Below are 16,169 nucleotides of genomic sequence, written 5' to 3'. Positions count from 1 at the left end.
AGGATCCTCGTATTCTTCGGATCAAGGAGAGGGACCATTACTGGCTGGCCACTCTCCTTGATTCACGGTACAAGGGTAAGGTTGTCGACCTTATCTTGCCATCGCAGAGGGAGCAGAGGATGAGACATCTCCGGGAGGCCCTGCAGAAAGCTCTGTGCAACGCGTTCCCAGAGACTGGGAGGTCACAAACTCCTGGTCCTGGACAACGTGTTGCTGAGGCATCAGTCAGAAGGAGCGGTGGAGAAGGTGGCCGTCTGACTGATGCTTTCAGACAATTTTTTAGTCCGCAGCCCCAAGGTATGATTGGTTCCAGCACCCATCGCCAGCGTCTAATTTACATGGTGCAGGAATACCTAGGGGCAAGGTCAGACTTGGACACCTTTCCCACTGAAAATCCTCTGGCTTACTGGGTCTTGAGGATGGATCACTGGCCAGAGCTTGCACAGTATGCAATTGAGCTACTGGCCTGTCCTGCATCCAGCGTTCTTTCGGAACGCACCTTCAGTGCTGCTGGTAGCTTTGTTACCGATCACAGGGTGCGCCTGTCCACCGAATCAGTTGATCGACTGACCTTCATCAAGATGAATCAGTCTTGGATCACCCACAGCTACCAAGCACCTGAAGCTGATGTAACCGAATAATTTTTTTTGAAATACCACATCCCTTCAAGACTGCCTATGCTGATGCTGAGTGACTGTCCTGTTATGTTGATTGTCTATCCTCTTCCTCCTCCGCTGATATGTTGGAAGAACATTTTTGGTTCTGGGTGATGCCAGCAGCCCAATTTTTCTGCCCCTGTTTAACAGGGGCGTTTAATTACAATTTTTGATGCAATGCTTTGCAGCAGGGCTAATTCCTGCAATAAAACTAGAGTATATGGCAGAGGTTGCAGTGTGATGGCACCAGCACCAGTGCCTAAGGCCCAATTTTTCTGCCCCTGTTTAACAGGGGCGTTTAAGTACAATTTTTGATGCAATGCTTTGCAGCAGGGCTAATTCCTGCAATAAAACTAGAGTATATGGCAGAGGTTGCAGTGTGATGGCACCAGTGCCTAAGGCCCAATTTTTCTGCCCCTGTTTAACAGGGACATGTAATTACAATTCTTGATATAATATTTCACAGGAGGGCCCGTTCCTGTGCCCACCCAGAGTAACGGTGAGGACTTATAGTGTTGTGGCACCAGCACCACAACCACCAAAGGTACATTTTTCTACCACTGTTCAACAATGGCATGTAATTACAATTCTTGATATAATCGTTCACAGCAGGGCGCTCCAGCGCCCACCAAGAGTCACTTTGAGGGCTTACAATGTTGTGGCAAAACCAACACCTTGTTCCGCCATTTCTGCAGAGCATATAGGGCAGGCCCCTACTTTCAAACATCCAACTTACAAACATCAGACAGCAGCAAGTGAGATGAAAAAAGATGGACGACAAAACAAATTATACAGGGGTGATAACCCTTCCCTATGTTTTCCAAAAAGCTTAAAAATAGTTTTTTTGACTGGAGCTACACTTTAAAAATATACCAGTTGAAAATTACAAACAGATTCAACTTAACACAACAAACCTACACAGTCCCTGTCTTGTTTGCACCGCCTGTATACTGCTGTTCTGAGTATATAGGGCCTGGGGGCCACACGCATTTCCTTTTTTTAATATGGGTACGGGGTTCCCCTTAATATGCGTACAAGACCCAAATAGGCTGGTAATGGGCAGGGAGGGCTACCCATGCCATTTTTCTGAATTATTTTCAACCATATTGCAGGAACTATTAAAACATGATTTATTTTTTATTTTTTTGCATCTTTTTTTGTTTGTTTAGCAAAAAATAAAACTCCGAGCTGTAACTAAATACCACCAAAAGAAAGCTCTATTTGTGGGAAAAAAATGATAAAAATTTCATTTGGGTACAGTGTTGTATGCCCGCGCAATTGTCATTCAAAATGCATCAGCGCTGAAAGCTGAAAATTGGTCTGGGACTGAGGGGGGTTTAAGTGCCCAGTAAGGAAGTGGTTAAAGGAATATTTCACTTTTTTTTTTCACTTTAATCGTCATTAAAATCAGTGCTCCCGCCAAAACGGCCATTTTTAAAACTTTTTTTTGCATTGACCCATGTCCCCTGAGGCAGGAGTCAGGTCCCCAAACCCTTTTTAGGACAATATCTTGCATATTAGCCGTTAAAATTAGCACTTTCCATTTCGAACGTTCGAGTCCCATAGACTTCAATGGGGTTCTAACGTTCGTTACGAATGCGGGGTCCGTTCGAGAGTTCTGGTGCGAACCGAACCGGGGGGTGTTCGGCTCATCCCTACTCAGCACTATACATTTTTAACAAAAAAAACTCTTTTATTACACATGATTTGTGTACACTGAAAATGGTCAGAGAACTAAAATGTTATCTGAAAGAGGGTGTGCCTTTCTAAGTGTAGTATTAAAACAGTATCATTTATTGCACATTAAAAACACTTATGGCCTGTACACACGTTCGGACATTCCGGCGACAAAATGCAATGGATTTTTTACGACGGACTTTGGGCCAAACTTGTCTTACATACACAGGGTCCCACAAAGTTTTCGGAAATCTGATCGTTCAGAACGAGGTGACGTAAAACATGTACGACGGGACTATAAGGAGACCAGTAGCCAATAGCTTTCATCTCGTTATTTATTCTGAGCATGTGTGCCACTTTGTCCATCGGAATTGTCTACAACAGAATTTGAATTTAACCACCTCCCGCCCACCCTATAGCCGAATGACGGCCGTAGAGCAGGCGGGTTCCTTCGCCTGGCCGTCCCTGGATGGCCTTGTGTTTACTTCCGCAATGCGCGCCGCCGGGGGCGCGCATCGCGGAAGTTTTGTATTCGCCGTGTCTCCCGGAGACAGGCAAATACAGATCGCCGTGAACGGCCAATCAAAGCGGCCGTTCACAGCGCGATCGCAGCTGCCAATGGGAGATGATCTCATATGTAAACATATGAGATCATCTCCTATTGCCGTGTCTCTCCCTCCTCACACAGAGACAGCGTGTGAGGAGGGAGAGCGATCTGTAAGTCAGCCCCAGTGCCATCTGTCAGCCCCAGTGCCAGTGCCATCTGTCAGCCCAGTGCCATCTGTCAGCCCAGTGCCATCTGCCAGCAGTGCCAGTGCCGCCAGTGCCACCTGCCAGCGCCAGTGCCTGCCGTCAGCCCCAGTGCCGTCAGCCCCAGTGCCGTCAGCCCCAGTGCCGCCAGCGCCACCTGCCAGCGCCAGTGCCACCTGCTAGCACCAGTGCCACCTGCCAGCGCCAGTGCCATCCGTCAGCCCCAGTGCCGTCAGTGCCGTCAGCCCCAGTGCCGCCAGTGCTGCCAGTGCCAGTGCCGCCAGTGCCACCTGCCAGCACCAGTGCCACCAGTGCCGCCAGTGCCAGTGCCGCCAGTGCCACCTGCCAGTGCCACCTGCCAGCACCAGTGTCACCTGCCAGCACCAGTGCCACCTGCCAGCGCCAGTGCCATCCGTCAGCCCCAGTACCGTCAGCCCCAGTGCCGCCAGCCCCAGTGCCACCAGTGCCACGTGCCAGTGCCACCTGCCAGTGCCAGTGCCACCTGCCAGTGCCACCTGCCAGCGTAAGTGCCATCCGTCAGCCCCAGTGCCGTCAGCACCAGTGCCGCCAGTGCCAGTGCCACCTGCCAGTGCCACCTGCCAGTGCCAGCGCCAGTGCCACCTGCCAGTGCCAGCGCCAGTGCCACCTGCTAGCGCCAGTGCCACCTGCCAGCGCCAGTGCCATCTGCCAGCCTCAGTGCCATCTGCATTAACCAGAGCAAATAGCCAGCACCATCTGCCAGTGCCATCTGCCAGTACCAGCCGCAGTGCCATCTGCCAGCGACATCTGCCAGCGACATCTGTCAGCCCCATCTGTCAGCCCCATCTGTCAGCCCCATCTGCCTCCAGTGCCATCTGCCTCCAGTGCCATCTGTCAGTGCCACGTGTCGTCAGTGCCACGTGTTGTCAGTGCCACGTGGGGTCACTTTGTGGGCATTTCCATTGTCCTGGTGCTCCAGGGCCTTCAAAACTGTAATAGGTGGTTGAGAAATAAGATGTGTAATTTATGCTCCTAGAACGCCTGATGGTGCTATTTCAATATTGGGCCTCTGTATGTGGCCAGGCTGTGTAAAAGTCTCACACATTTGGTATCGTAATACTCAGAAGGAGTAGCAGAACGTATTTTGGGGTGTCATTTGTGGTATACACATGCCATGTGAGAGAAATAACCTATTCCATTGAAAATTTTGTGAGAGAAAAAAAAAATCTTCATTTTGCAAAGAATTGTGGGAAAAAGATGACAACATCAAAAACCTCACCATGCATCTTAGTAAATACCTTGGAATGTCTACTTTCAAAAAAGGGGTCATTTGGGGGGTATTTGTACTTTCCTGACTTGTTCGGGTCGCAAGAAATGAGATAGGCCACCAGTACATCAGGTGTGATCAATTTTGTGCGATTTGCACCACAGCTTGTAGACTCTCTAACTTTCACAAAGACCAAATAATATCCACTAATTTGGGTTATTTTTACCAAAGATATGTAGCAGTATAAATTGTGGGCAAAATTTATGAAAAAAAAATTATAATTTGCAAAATTTTATCACAGAAACAAAGAAATATGCGTTTTTTTCAAAATTTTCGGTCTTTTTTCATTTATAGCGCAAAAAATAAAAACCCCAGAGGTGATCAAATACCACCAAAAGAAAGCTCTATTTGTGGGGAAAAAAGGACACAAAATTCATTTGGGTACAGTGTTGCATGACTGAGTAATTGTCATTCAAAGTGTGAGAGCACCGAAAGCTGAAAATTGGTCTGGTCAGGAAGGGTGTTTAAGTGCCCAGTAAGCAAGTGGTTAAAGGATCGGATTTTGTTGTCGGAAAATTTTAGATCCAGCTCTCAAACTTTATGTGTCAGAAATTCAGATGGAAAAAGTCCAGTGGAGCCCACACACGATCGGATTTTCCGACAACGCGATCCGGTTGTACATTTTCTGTCGCAAAGTCAGACCGTGTGTACAGGGCATAACAAGCTATAAGTGGGAGTCATACAGTCCTGTAGAAGGAGCTGTGAGTTCTGAGCACGTAGCCTTTCATTCCACAGAGACAGTCCTGACCCCTTCTTCTCACCCCCTGCTGGTGACATAATTTCCTCTTTCAGTTCAAGCTGGACAGGATGGAGCTGAATACACAACATCACACCAGAACCTTTCTGAGCTAACTGGATCGTGCGAGGAGCCTGTGGGTGGCAGTAGAACTGGCAGAACTACATACTTATGACAAGCATGACTCCCACTTATATCTTGTAAGTGTTTTTAGTCTTGTGCAATAAATGATACTGTTTTAATACTACACTTAGAGAGGCACTTCCCCCCCCCCCCCCCCCCTCATTATTACACACTAAGGGCATTGCGTCCTGAAACGCCAGATACCCAATTTACCTTCACTATAACATTTTATCTGAACAACCTTAAAGAAGACCTTTATTAAAATAGACAGGGACTGCATAGCAACCAGCAACTGTTAAGACAATAAACACTTTGGTGAGAAAAGTATGTATTGTACCATATAGTGTAAAGAGTGCAAGGATATGTAATGTACAATATAGTGTATATAGTGCAGGAGTGTGTATTATACATTATAGTGCATATGTAGTGTGTAATGTTTGGTGGGGGGGCCTCCCAGTGTAATTTTTTTTTTGGGGGGGGGTCTCCTGGTGTAGTATGGGGGGGGCAGGGGAGTCCTCTAGTGTGTACAGTATGGGGGAAGGGGTCTCCTGGAGTGTACTGTATTCCTGGTAGGGGAGATCCCCCAGTAAGTAAACTGCCCACTGCCCAGTAAGTCGCTCATGTTTCAGTATGTGCTTTTGGTTCCGGCGGGCTGTACAGTGTTTGGTCCCCTGGTAGTCCCTGGCTTGGTGGGTATATGTCTCTCTGGAACACCGTGCTGTCTGTTCACCCATTAATTATTGCGGCACACCCCTTGGGTCCGTGGTAGAAAGGCGTGGGCTCTCCCCATTAGATCTGATGTGGCCAGTAATGACTTGTCCTGTGCCAAGTATCTATCCCAACACAGTTTGGTGCTGAAGGAACTACAGCGGGCAGAAGCGATGGACATTACAGCAAACTCAGACATGCAGCCTAGCCTGCTGCATGGGCAATGTGGTGCTGAGGATCACTTTTATAATGCTATGTGCTGGATAGCAGCCTGGCTGTATGACCAGATGGTGTAAGGCATTGGCTGAGGATAGTTAAGCTGTGCATGGTGTATGAGCCTAAGTTTAGTGGAGGATTGATACTGCTACTACTGCTGACCTCCCAGTTATCAGTCGCTGGTTCCGTGGGTGGAAAGTTTGACAGCTCCAAGCAGGACACTCAATTCACAAGACAGAGCGCCCATCAGCAGCACATCTCCCTTCTTCCCCCGAAATCCTTTAGCAAAGTCCACGACAGGGAAATTCCGTTGGCATCTCTGCTCCTGCACACTCCGGGCAATCAACCCTCAAGGTTAAAGACAGGATATATGACATTAGGAGCATGGAGCTTAAACAACTTGCCAAGTGCCTCCTCCATACAGCTGCATCAGTACTGAATGTCCTTTTGGGGTAGGAGGGAAAAAGTGCTCAGCAGTGAAGCCACAGCCTGCAGCATTCATTAGAATGCATTTAGCTCTACATTGAAGACATACAGGGGGTTTGGTGTGGACTGGAGGTGGTAACCCCTCACTGAGTTCCCACACTGGATAGGACTGGAGGTATGCTGCTGTGTCTGGGTTTCAGGAGGACAGAAACCAGGGCACAAGTGTCAAAATCTGGACTGTCCGGGTCATTCCCGTACAGGCGGCAACCCTCAAGCAGATGTGTAATGCGAGGTGGAATGTAGGGGGGAGATATTTGGCTAGGAGGTTATTCCTGACCTCTATATATTGCATTCACCTGACACAAGCATTTTGTGCTTTATGTACTCCTGAACCCTGCACTGTGTGTGCTATGTATTCTTGACCCCTGCACTGTGTATGTTATGTACTCCTAAACCCGGCACTGAACACAGCTTTGTGTAAAGTAAGCTGGTAATACACTGGAATTCAACCAGCTTCAAGCTTCCCGATGACGCAATTGTATTTTGTGAAATGCATAGAGGCTGCTAGGAAACACGTTATGTCACTTCTGGGTAAACGATAACGAGGCTTGGGACGCGCACCGGGATAGGAGAGACACGGCGATACCCTCGCCCATTCAAACTGCTGGATAAGTTTAGTGCCAACTCAAAGGCACTTGGAAATTTGAGTGACATAACCTGTTTTTACCTTTTTTATAAATAAATGCACAGATATACTTCGCAATGATTGTAGTTCATTTTTTTATGAGGGCGAACACTGTTTAAACCTGTAAACTGGGAGCAGCATAGATCTGAGTGGACTGGTTATCCCTATCAATGAACCAAAGGTGTTTTCTATATTAATATCTGGTAAGTGGCCAATCCTTATGGTGGTGTCATCACTAAATTAGTGGATATAAAATACGCAGAATCACGGATGCAAGAAATAGGAGGATTGGAGTAATTTAATAGACAGCAGGGAATCCGGAAGGGGGATTCACTAAATGCTGGTCTATCTACACCAGCAGAAACACAGAACATTCATTTGTTTGTTTTATTTATTTAGTATCACTTAAACCTAACATATGAGTTACACATGAGATATAGACACGGGTGTATTGCATATGTATATTGATTTAGTATCACTATATATAATTTATTTATTTCTATATTCTGGTTCTAAGATATATAACATAGGAGTTAGCGCAGTCAACGCACCCTTTTTTTCATTTTTTCATCATTTTGAATAACACAAAATCATTCAAAATGATATAAGATTCCGTTTTTTTATTTGTAAAGTCACATTTTAAAAAGAAAACGATAGAACAATACAAAATTTAAGAGAATACATTTCCAATGTTCACATTTATGTTACGTAGTTACATAGTTAGTCAGGTTGAAAATAAGACAGTAATCCATATAGCTCAATCAATGAACTAAAAACAACAAAACCACACACAAATTGAAAACCTCAATACTGTATATACTATCCTATACCAATAGGTGATCCAGGGTAAGGCAAAAAAATAAAGCATGGTCTAATTCACTGCAGAAATTCCTTCTTGATCAGTGAAGACACAAACGGATATTTCCTGGCTCAACTACCTCTGGCGTTATTACCGCTAAATATTGGTATCCAGTTATATTTTGTGCATTTAGGAATGCATCCAGCTTTTTTTAAACAATTTACTGAGCTGACCAGAACTAGTTCTTGAGGGAGTCTATTCCACATATAACTTTCCACATTTTCACAGTTCTTACTGTGAAGATGCCTTTCTGTATGTGAAGGTTAAATCTCTTTTTTGCCAGGCATAGAGTGCCCCTTTGTCCTCTTTAATGACCAGAAAGTGAATAACTCTACACAAAGTGCACTATATGGACCACTTATGTATTTATGTTGATCATAAACTCAGTTTAGTTAACCTTTCCTCATAGCTGAGCTCCACATGTGTCTTATCAGTTTGGTTGCCCTTCTCTACACTTTCTCCAGTACTCCGATATTCTTTTTGTGAATTGGTGCCCAAAACTGAACTGCATATTCCAGATGAAGGCTTACTAATGATTTGTACAGGTTCAAAGTTATGCCTTTCTCTCTCTAAAGCCTATACCTGTTTAACCACTTGCCAACCAGCCATGCAGTTTTACTGTGGCAGAATGGCACGACTTGGCAAAACGACATTATGTCACGTCGCTTCGCACTTGGCTGCTAGGGGTGGGCGTGTGCCCACTGCTCTCCCCCACAGCTGATGCGAGTGCCCGACGGGCGCAATGACTGCCGGGCTCCCGCGATCGCTCGTGACACAGCGAGAACCGGGATCTGTGTGTGTAAACACACAGATCTTGGTTCTCTGAGGGGAAAAGAGACTGATCTTGTGTTCATACAAAGAATGAACACCGATCTCTGTACAGTTAGAACACAGGAGGGAAACACAGTTAACCCCTTGATCGCCCACTAGTGTTAACCGGTTCCCTGCCAGTGACATTTTTACAGTAATCGGTGCATTTTTATAGCACTGATCGCTGTATAAATGTCAATGGTCCCAAAAATGTGTCAAAAGTGTCCTATTTGTCCGCAGCAATATCGCAGTCCCGATAAAAATGATAAAAATCGCAGATCACCGCCATTACTAGTAGAAAAATAAATACAAATACCATAAATCTATCCCCAATTTTGTAGACGTTATAACTTTTGTGCAAACCAATCAATATACGCCTATTTTTTATTAACAAACATATGTAGAAGAATACATATCGGCCTAAACTGTGGAAAACTTTTTTATTTTTTTATATTTTTTTTATTATAGCAAAAGGTAAAAGCTATTGTGGTATTTTTTTTTTTTTTTTTCAAAATTGTCGCTGTTCTTTTGTTTATAGTGCAAAAAATAAAAACCGCAGAGATGATCAAATACCACCAAAAGAAAGCTCTATTTCTGGGAAAAAAGGACCCAAATTGCCAGTGCTCTGGTCAGGAAGGGGGTAAAATCTTCCGGGGTTGAATTGGTTAAATACAAAAAAAAGAAAAAGTATTTTGCTAGCTTTAGAAACGTCAGCTTGGCATTGAATACTATTATTAAGTCTATGATCTACCAGAACACCCAGATCCATCTTCCTCCTTTGACTCCCCCTACTACTGTTCTCCTGCTAGTATGTATGATGCATGTTTTTAGCCACCGAGTACACAACTTTACATTTATTAACATTAAGCCTCATTTGCCACAAAGTTACCCAATCAAATAGTGCATTGAGGTCAGCCTTTAGTTTGGTGAACCTGAAATTGTACTTTTAATCCCAGACCCAAATCCTTTATAAATATGTTAAAAAGTATGCTTCCCAACATTGAACCTTGGGGTTCACCAATAATAACATTAAACTATTAAGACTATGAATCATTCATCTCTGCTCCATGAGCATGGTCCTTTTAGCCAGTTTTCTATCTATTTACAAACTGAATTTTCTAAGCCTGTACACTTTAATTAATAATTACATATTAAAATCCCTTCGCGTCTGCTCCTGTGAGGCTAAGCTTTGAATTTGCACTAGAACCATGGAGAAGTGTGCTCAACTACATTAGATTTATATGGACATAGTCTCAAATCTGGGATGTACATGTGGGTGCATATTGCTGTAAATGTTTACTAAATAAATGTAGGGTGTCCCTGTAACATAACCCAAGATTAGTTGCCTGGTAACCAGGCTTTCAACCTTAGTACATCAGGTAGTAAATCAGGCAGGGCCGTCTTTAGCGCAGGGCAAACGGGGCACCTGCCCTGGGCCCAATGTTTGTAGGGGGCCCACACTGCTACCCGTGAATTGGGGCCCCAATGAAGGTTTTGCAGAGTGCACAGAGGACACGGGAGGCTGTATTCCCGTGCTAGCCAGCTGAGAGGGGGCGGGGCCGGGAGCTCCACTGATGCTCTGACCCCGCCCCCGTGCCGCCTGTATGATCGGAACAGAGAGGCTGTAGTGAGAGCCAGTGATCGAAGTGGGAGCGTCAGTGGAGCTCCTGGCCCCGCCCCCGGATCTCTGTATTCCCCAGCCAGTATAGAGGGGACGGGGTCGGGAGCTCCAATGACACTCCCACTCCGATCACTGGCTCTCACTACAGCCGCTCTGTTCCGAGCATACAGGCTGCACGGGGCGGGTCAGAGCGTCAGTGGAGCTCCCAGCCCCGCCCCCTCTCAGCTGGCTAGCGAGGGAATACAGCCTCCCGTGTCCTCTGTGCACTCTGCAAAACCTTCATCGGTACCCCAATTCACGGGTTACGGGGCCCCCCTACAAAGCATCAGTGGAGCTCCCGGCTGTTGTAGTGAGATCAGAGAATGGAAGCCCCGCCCACGTACCTCTAAATGTATGTAGTGAGTTTGGCTGCCGAGGTATGTCCTTACACCCATAAAATGCCTGACTGCTTAAACCCTGAGCTGTGTTATTCAACTGTCAAGCTGTGCATTGCTGAAAGTTTTCTGACCATCACCTGTAGCATGTCCACAGTCTCTGATTGTCTCCTGCAGTATGTCCGCAGTCTTATTGTCTCCTGCAGTATGTCCGCAGTCTCTTATTGTCTCCTGCAGTATGTCCGCAGTCTCTTATTGTCTCCTGCAGTATGTCCGCAGTCTCTGTCTCCTGCAGTATGTCCGCAGTCTCTGATTGTCTCCTGCAGTATGTCCCCAGTCTCTATCTCCTGCAGTATATTCGCAGTCTCTGATTGCTTCCTGCAGTATGTCCCCAGTATCTGATTGTCTCCTGCAGTATGTCTGCAGTCTCTGTCTCCTGCAGTATGTCCGCAGTCTCTGTCTCCTGCAGTATGTCCCCAGTCTCTGTCTCCTGCAGTATGTCCCCAGTCTCTGTCTCCTGCAGTATGTCCCCAGTCTCTGTCTCCTGCAGTATATTCACAGTCTCTGATTGCTTCCTGCAGTATGTCCCCAGTATCTGTCTCCTGCAGTATGTCCGCAGTCTCTGATTGTCTCCTGCAGTATGTCTGCAGTCTCTGATTGTCTCCTGTAGTATGTGTATTAATGTGCCCCTTTACTTGCTCAATTATTTAGGATTGCTCCACTGCCAAGTGAAGGTAATGATGTGCATTAACCTGTAGCAACTAATCAGCGAACAGTAGTGATCTGCTTTAATCTCTAGCAGCCAATCAGTAAGTGGTAATGATGTGCATTAACCTCTAGCAACCAATCGGCAAGCAGAAATTATGTGTTGTAACCTCTAGCAACCAGCCAGCGAGCAGTAAGGATAGGCTGTAACCTCTGGCAAACAATTGCAATCACTGCGTGATCTGCTGCAGTAAACTGATTTTGAGTCTACCTGCTATTTTTTGTATGTCTCAGAATGGAGGGGGGGCCCCAAGAAAATGTTTGCCCAGGGCCCAATCAAAATTAAAGACGGCCCTGAAATCAGGCCCTTACTATCCTGAGCTTTTTGAAAAATAAATAGTTAAGACTGTCTACCATTCATAAATATTACCACATTTTCACTTTAGAATTTACTGTCCCGGACTATCTTTTTCCATATCTAAGACCAAAGGAGTTCCAGTTATATGTTGACAGATCTTTTTCTCTTTCCACCAAGAAGGTTCCTTCAGGTACAGGAATAATACGATTAGGAAGGGTTAATTCACCAGACCAGAGCTGACCAGCTGGGAGCATTTTCTTCTTCCTACACAGAAGGACATATAGGGATTTCTGTTTCATTCTCCATGTAGTATGCATTCTATCCGAGCATGGCATATACCTTTTCCACGGATCCTTCTTGGGTACCAAATTCATTGTTTCACCTGTAGGACACATAATATGTAATAATACAATTTTAAGTTGTGACCAAAACAGAAATGGGGACACCTAAGCTTAACCACTTAAGGACTGAGCCTCTTTCTGAGATTTGGCGCCCTAGAGAATATAATGCCGGTCATTGCAATACTTTCTGTCACACCATATTTGCACAGCGGTCTTACAAGCGCACTTTTTTTGATAAAAAAAATAAGACAACAGTAAAGTTAGCCCAACTTTGTTTATATTGTGAAAGATAATGTTACACCAAGTAAACTGATACCCAACATGTCACGATTCAAAATTGTGGCCCCTCGTGGAATGGCGACAAACATTTACCCTTCAAAATCTCCATAGTTGATATTTAAAAAATTCTACAGGTTGCATGTTTTGAGTTACAGAGGAGGGGCTAGAATTATTGCTCTTGGTCTACTGATCGCGGCAATACCTCACATGTGTGGATTGAACACTGTTTTCATATGCGGGCGCTGCTCACATATGCATTTGCATATAAAACATCCCTTGTAATAGAAGAAAAGCATGACACGGCCTCTTAAGTATGAGATACTGGGTCAAAAAGACCCCAGGTCTCATATTTATACAAAAATGCAATGAAAAAATTAAATAATTAAATGTCATTAAATAAAAGAAAAAAAAAGTTGCTTTAAGAGCTAAGGGCGGAAGTGACGTTTTGACATTGCTTCCGTCTTGCAATGTATGGAGAGGGGTGGGGGCCATCTACTCATTCATCTCCATACCAAACCAGGAAGAGGACCCAATTGCCTCCGCCGCTATCGAAGGCTCCGGTAAACGGCAGAGGGCACCGGAGAGCAGTGGAGGGGGGGGCCCTCTCACGCCGCCGATAAAAGTGATCTTGCAGGGAAACTGCCCTAGAGACCACTTTTATCTGAAACTGGACTGCTCACTGAAGAAGAGGATACCGGGGTTATGGTAGCTAGCTGCTGCCATACCAACGATATCCCTCTTCAAAGTGCCAACGTATAACGGCATGAGCCAGTCCGGAAGTGGTTATTAAAGTGTTACTAAACCCAGGACCCTGCATTCACTATATCTGGTCTCCCACACTACATGGAACATGGGGAAATGCAGTTACTTTTGTAAATAAACTACTAAATACTTTTTTCTAATCAGAAGTATACAGCGGTCTTGTGACTTCTATCAGTGTCCGGCCAAGCACTGAATAAATACCTTATATAGCACTACGTATGCAAACTAAATTGTCTCTTGTTAAAGCTTGTAGGAGTTTTCATGCTCCTATGACTGTCCTATTAACCACTTTCAGACCGGACCATTTTGCTGGTAAATGACCAGAGGTCTTTTTACACTTTGGCACTGCGCTGCTTTAACTGGTAATTGCGCGGTCATGCAATGTTGTACCCAAACAAAATTTGCGTCCTTTTCTTCCCACAAATAGAGCTTTCTTTTGATGGTATTTGATTGCCTCTGCGATTTTTATTTTTTGCGATATAAACGTAAAAAGACCGCAAATTTTGAAAAAAAATGATATTTTCTACTTTTTGTTATTAGAAAAATCCAATAAACTCAATTTTAGTCATACATTTAGGCCAAAATGTATTCAGCCACATGTCTTTGGTAAAAAAAAAGTCAATAATTGTATATTTATTGGTTTGCGCAAAAGTTGTCACATCTACAAACTAAGGTACGTTTTCTGGAATTTACGCAGCTTTTAGTTTACGACTGCCTATCTCATTTCTTGAGGTGCTAAAATGGCAGGGCAGTACAAAACCCCCCCAAATGACCCCATTTTGGAAAGTAGACCCCCTAAGGAAATTGATAAGAGGCATGTTGAGCCCATTGAATATTTTATTTTTTTGCCTCAAGCGATTGAATAATGACAAAAAAAAAATTTTTTTTTTTTTTTTACACAAAGTTGTCACTAAATGATATATTGCTCACACATGCTATGGGCGTATGTGAAATGACACCCCAAAATAAATTCTGCTGCTTCTCCTGAGTACGGGGATACCACATATGTGGGACTTTTTGGGAGCCTAGCCGCGTACGGGGCCCCGAAAACCAAGCACCGCCTTCAGGCTTTCTAAGGGCGTAAATTTTTGAGTTCACTTCTCACTACCTATTACAGTTTTGAAGGCCATAAAATGCCAAGATGGCACAAAACCCCCACAAATGACCCCATTTTAGAAAGTAGACACCCCAAGCTATTTGCTGAGAGGCATGTTGAGTTCATGGAATATTTTATATTTTGCCACAAGTTGCGGGAAAATTACAAACTTTTTTTTTTTTTTTTTTTTTTTCACAAAGTTGTCACTAAATGATATATTGCTCACACATGCCATGGGCATATGTGAAATGACACCCCAAAATAAATTCTGCTGCTTCTCCTGAGTACGGGGATACCACATATGTGGGACTTTTTGGGAGCCTAGCCGCGTACGGGGCCCCGAAAACCAAGCACCGCCTTCAGGCTTTCTAAGGGCGTAAATTTTTGAGTTCACTTCTCACTACCTATTACAGTTTTGAAGGCCATAAAATGCCAAGATGGCACAAAACACCCACAAATGACCCCATTTTAGAAAGTAGACACCCCAAGCTATTTGCTGAGAGGCATGTTGAGTCCATGGAATATTTTATATTTTGCCACAAGTTGCGGGAAAATTACAAACTTTTTTTTTTTTTTTTTTTTTTTTTACAAAGTTGTCACTAAATGATATATTGCTCACGCATGCTATGGGCATATGTGAAATGACACCCCAAAATAAATTCTGCTGCTTCTCCTGAGTACGGGGATACCACATATGTGGGACTTTTTGGGAGCCTAGCCGCGTACGGGGCCCCGAAAACCAAGCACCGCCTTCAGGCTTTCTAAGGGCGTTACAGTTTTGAAGGCCATAAAATGCCAAGATGGCACAAACCCCCCCCAAATGACCCCATTTTGGAAAGTAGACACCCCTAAATTTAGGGGTACACTAGTGAGACTAGGTAATAAATGGCGGGTGCCCTGAAACTATAAAAAAATAACTAACCAACCAGCGTCACCTGTAACAGTTATATGGTGATCACTGGTGAAAGGGTTAACTAGGGGGCAATCAGGGGGCTTTATGCGGTAGTATATGGGGGTCCCTGGCGCTATAAAAAGCTGCGGCGAACCTAAATACCTACCTGCCTAACTAGCGTCACCTGTGACACTAATACAGCGATCAGAAAAACGATCGCTTATTAGGCTGGGTTCACACTGGAGCGATGCGGGAACGCCACAAATGCGCGGCGGGTTCCCGCATCGCATGCCTCCCGGCGGCAGTTCACACTGCCCTATGCGAACTGCTGGGAGTGTCAGTGAAATGTTACTGACACCCCCAGATCAGTTCGCATATCGCAGTGCGATCTGCAAACTCGGATCGCATGGTGTGAACACCCATGCGATCCGATTCTGCTGCGGGCCAAAAAAAGGGTCCCGTGCGAATTTGCGGCGGGTGCGGCGGGTGTGGCGAATGGCTGAACTCGAATCGCACAGAGATCGGATGTGATTTGCACTGCAGTGCGGTGCGAATCACATCCGTTCTCAAACCGCTGCAATGTGAACCCAGCCTTAGTGACACTGGCGACGGGGGGTGATCACGGGGTTAAACCTTTATTGGGGGGGTTAGGGGGGTACCTTAGAACTAAAGGGGGCTAACCCTAACTGCCCTAACAGTTATTAGTCACAAATGACACCCGCCGGGTGATCAGGGGGTTAAACCTTTATTAGGTAATAAATGGCGGGTGCCCTGAAACTATAAAAAAAT

Source organism: Lithobates pipiens, unplaced genomic scaffold (assembly GCF_037356315.1).
Source record: "Lithobates pipiens isolate NorthernLeopardFrog02 unplaced genomic scaffold, aLitPip1_a1.2 Scaffold_16, whole genome shotgun sequence".
Taxonomy (NCBI): Eukaryota; Metazoa; Chordata; class Amphibia; order Anura; family Ranidae; genus Lithobates; species Lithobates pipiens.
This window is presented reverse-complemented; position numbering follows the sequence as displayed.